The sequence below is a fragment of the Gymnoscopelus microlampas genome (genome assembly GCF_963454915.1).
Source record: "Gymnoscopelus microlampas genome assembly, chromosome: 8".
Lineage (NCBI taxonomy): Eukaryota > Metazoa > Chordata > Actinopteri > Myctophiformes > Myctophidae > Gymnoscopelus > Gymnoscopelus microlampas.
Window position 1 is genome coordinate 8,466,659 of NC_139945.1, and position 4,308 is coordinate 8,470,966.

Genomic DNA, 4,308 nt, shown 5'->3' on the forward strand with positions numbered 1-4,308 from the left:
TTGTTCCACCAATGTCCCTGTTTAAAAATGATTGAATAAACACTAATAACCAAGGTTACTGTAGTAACAGAGGTCCTCTCTGTTACACAAGGTGCTGTACAACAAACAGTGGTGTGAAGTAACTAAGTACATTTACTCAAGTACTGTACTTAAGTACAATTTTGAGGTAATTTTACATTACTGAAGTATTTCCAATTGTCTATACTTTTACTTACTATTTTATTTACTATTATTTGAAAACTTTAGTTACTAGTTACTTTGCAGATATAAATGATTACATTATAAAACATGCATTAACCACTTTAGCCTTATTTTATACATCAACAAGCTCACACGCTATTTTCAAACGTATTAGCACTTTTACTTTTGGTACTTTAAGCACATTTTGATACCAAAATGTGTTGTACTTTTTACCCATATCACAAACAAGGCTACTTTATGTGTGTTTTCGTTTGTATTTTGGGGGATAGAGATTAGATTACATGCAGACACAACATTTGCATGATAGGTGTCGATGGTTTCAATGTTCCTATTGTTTCATGTTTCACTCCTGAGCACCGCCTCTTCACACCGTGTCTGTGAGATGTCTTTGAGCCAGTGTTGCCAGGTTTTTTTTATAATAAATTTGCACCAAGAATTTTATTTGAAAATAGCAGTCTACAAGCTCACAACGAGTTGCATCACGAGTATATCTTGTATAGCTTGTATATCTGCCATCTTCAAATAGCCGATGTATACAGTAGGTAGGTTTAAAGTGCTCATGTGAGTCATGTGACCCATAATCGCTTCTATTGGGCTTGTTTTTCTAGACCTGCTTGCTTGTTTCTCTCACAGAATCTGGCAACCCTAGCCACAGCACGGGGGCGTGTATTAGCCAAGGCACCAAGTTGGCTTTACAGGATAGCAGTTTGTTGTTAGAGAACTCTGCTTGGAAACTATTAACTGCATGATGAATTTGTTTAATTTGTGAGTAAAATGGCAACAAACACAAGTAGAGATTTATTTTATGCATCGGGTGCTGCTTCGAGTCCTCGCAGACGCCAGCCTTCGACTCCGAGAAGAACAGAATTATTAGGTGGTCCTCTTAGCTGGTCGAGAGCAACGCTGCTCGGGATGATGCTTTGTCTACGTTGCTGCCTCTGCCTGCACCAAAGAGCAAATAACATCAACCTTGCGGTAAGTGAAATTATGTCTGACTATATATGCCCTGTGTCTACTATCTAGAAAATTCTTTGTATGAGTTGCTTGTAGAAAAATAAGTGTAACTAATGTTCTGGTGGGCAACCTGGAAGGCTCACCCCAAAACACGATCGCCACCATTTTAGGGGGAATACCAGGTAGAGATTTTATCGGATATGTGCTGGATTTGTGCCCGGGTGACTGTGTTTGGGCCGAGTGTTTTGGTATTCCTTTGGTGGTTTGCCAAAAGCATTGATTTCCTCAAATTGACCTTTTATAATCATGCTGTTTACAGGAGGCTGTGAGGCGTCTACACAACTCGGAGAAGAATAACCACATTCAATCCAAAAGAAGTGTAAGTAACCAAATTCAACTATATCACAATCATGCTTTAGTAAGAGGGGAGACCAAGCCCCACCAATTTGATTTGTGGTGGGGGATAGTGGGGGGAGGTAGGCCTGTGGATTGAGTTCCTGTCCTGGTGAAATGTTTTAACTGATAAAAAAAATTGCACATGACTAAAAACTAACACGGTTCTTCTCTTCCAACAGGGTAAATTCTCCACATAGTATTGATGTTGCAGCTCATCTTTTAGGAGAACTAAGCATTAGTTTCTGTAATGTTGATCCTGTTTTTATAAAAGGTAAAGCGCACATGCATAATACACTCACAGTATTCACATAAGCTATTTGCATCTTAATAGAGTGGGCTAGACCTGCAGAAAACAGCAAACCTGTATTTCTTATTGTAGCCTACTTACAGGGCATTGTTTTGTCTTTTTGTATTCAAAGACCCCTGTGTTATAATTGAAAATAAATAATTGTAATTCTTTTTTTCTTCTGTTTTTCTTCAAGGCTTCAAGGACTGCCGTTTTGGATCTTCAGCCCTCCAGCAGTCCAAAGTTCAGGAGATCATCTCCAAAACCTCATACCAAACGCTGCATTCTCCAGGACCCAATGCTTGAGGACACAGAGCAACTCCAAAGATGGACTTCCATTTTGGATCTTCAGCCCTCCAGCAGGAAGAAGTTCACAAGATCATCTCCAGGACCTTGTACCAAATGCTGTGTTCTCCAGGACCCAATGCTTGACGACAAAGAGCTTGAGGACTATGTTTTTAGTGCAAACTTTTTAACTCAAATCTTTGCTTCTGGGTCCCTGGAACAAAATATATTTCTTCCTGTGGATTATACCAGGGACACATGACTTGGATTTAGCTCTTCCTTGGACCCACCCGTGGATTACATGAGTAGCCTACAAGTGACTTTGTTTTCCTTTTCCCGCTATTTTTCTTTGCTCCTCCTCATGGCACTACTTGCTGACTATATGTCAGTCTATGTGGATTATGCGGTCGACACACACTGACATTTTGCACCGTAATCCTGTGTATAACGCACTGACTTTTGACTTTTTTTCCCCAAGCACCTTAACTAACGTCCATAAGTATATCATACACAGTATACATTGCTGCTATGTTCATGCACATATCTTATCTCAGGTAGCCTACTAGTGTGAGTATATAGACACACATTTCACCCACGTTTTTTAATTAAACCTGTGATGTGACAATAAACCTGATTCTGATTCAGAATATTTGAATATATATATTTTTAGAGTGAACATTTTTAACTCAAATCTTTGCTTCTGGGGTCCCTGGAACAAAATACTTTTCTTTGAAACAGTTTACCTTATCTGTGTGCTCCTGTTCCATTGTTTTGTATAAATGTATTTTTCTTGATCAATAAACATAATTACATGAGTTCTGCCTATGTGTTTTTCTATATTGTTTGTGTGTGTGGATATATATATATATATATATATATATATATATATATACATATATATATATATATATATATATATATAAATTAGTGCAGGTAGTGGGGGGGGGACTATAAACCATCCCTCCCGGTGGGGGGGGGGGGGGACAAGCCACAGCCCCTGGGAGGGGGGGGGGGGGGGCTATAAACCACCCTTCCCACTGAGGGGGGGGGGGGGGTATAAACTAGGGGGTTTATACAAGAATTAGCATGCAGAATGTGGGGTGGGTGGGTGGGGTTATAAGCCACAGCTTCCAATCAAATGTAGTTTTCTGCACATGCTCAGAAGTGGTTGGGGTGGAAGGGTGAGAGGGGTGGGAGGGGTGGGTGTGTGAGGTCCTTGCTGGCCAGACACCACAGGGGGTAAATGCAAATGAAGGTCTCAGAAATGGTACATACACCTGAATATGTGGGAGGTATGTGGGAGGTGGTACATTAATGAATGAGGGCAGCATACACACACATACTCCCTTAAGTATCAGGGGTATGCCTGAGGGATACCCTCCCAAAATCATTGCTTTTCACCCAGTGCATAGTGATAAATAGTAATAATCTATACAAGGAACTCTCTCCACCACAAGAACTCTCTCCACCACAATGACGACAACTTCACCAAAGCCACAACGGCTGGAGATACAACGCCAGACATGGCGCACTGCAAAGTGAACGACGCGTCACGCTAGACGTTCGGGCCGCATAGCGGCCCAAACTTCTAGTATATCTACAAGCAGATTTACAAGTTCATAGCGCGGCACAAAGTGACGCACTATCATACTACATACAAGTGACACACTATCATACTACAGCGTCACAAAAAAAACATCAAAAGTAGCAGATCTACAAGCTCTAAACGCGGCGCGAAGCGCCACGTTTAGAGCTTGTCGATCTGCTACTTTTTGAATTTGAATCCTGAAAAGTTACAGTTTTGGACATATGAGGTTTCGACAGACGATATTCAAAATTCAAATGAACCTTGAAACGCACCCTGAAATGCAGTGTGAGCTGTAAGCAGCATGTCAATTTGTAGATCCTAAAAGAAAGCTCTCTGTGAGATTACTGAGTGTTACTTTAACTCCGGGACCATTCTTAATAGCAGTGGTTCTCAAAAGGACCCCCAGATTAATATGTATTTTGTATTTGGGCCTCGGAACCCCCCCCCCCCCCCATCAGAAATACATTTTGTGGCAGGGACCCCCATGCAAGGTTTGTGTCGTAAAAAAAATGGGTAGCACTTTACAATAATGACCCGTTATAAAGCATTTATAAACGTTTATAAGTAGTTTGTAAACTATTAACAAATCATTAACAAC

At 40.6% G+C, this 4,308-nt stretch overlaps 1 long non-coding RNA gene across 1 annotated transcript; it reads left to right on the forward strand.

Moving 5' to 3' along the window:
* The first annotated feature begins 362 nt into the window (after window positions 1-362).
* Window positions 363-2,252, forward strand: LOC311050990. The gene is made up of 4 exons (XR_014601351.1): window positions 363-1,176; window positions 1,475-1,534; window positions 1,731-1,822; window positions 2,034-2,252. It is a non-coding gene; the product is annotated as an uncharacterized lncRNA (long non-coding RNA).
* The last annotated feature ends 2,056 nt before the right edge of the window (window positions 2,253-4,308 follow it).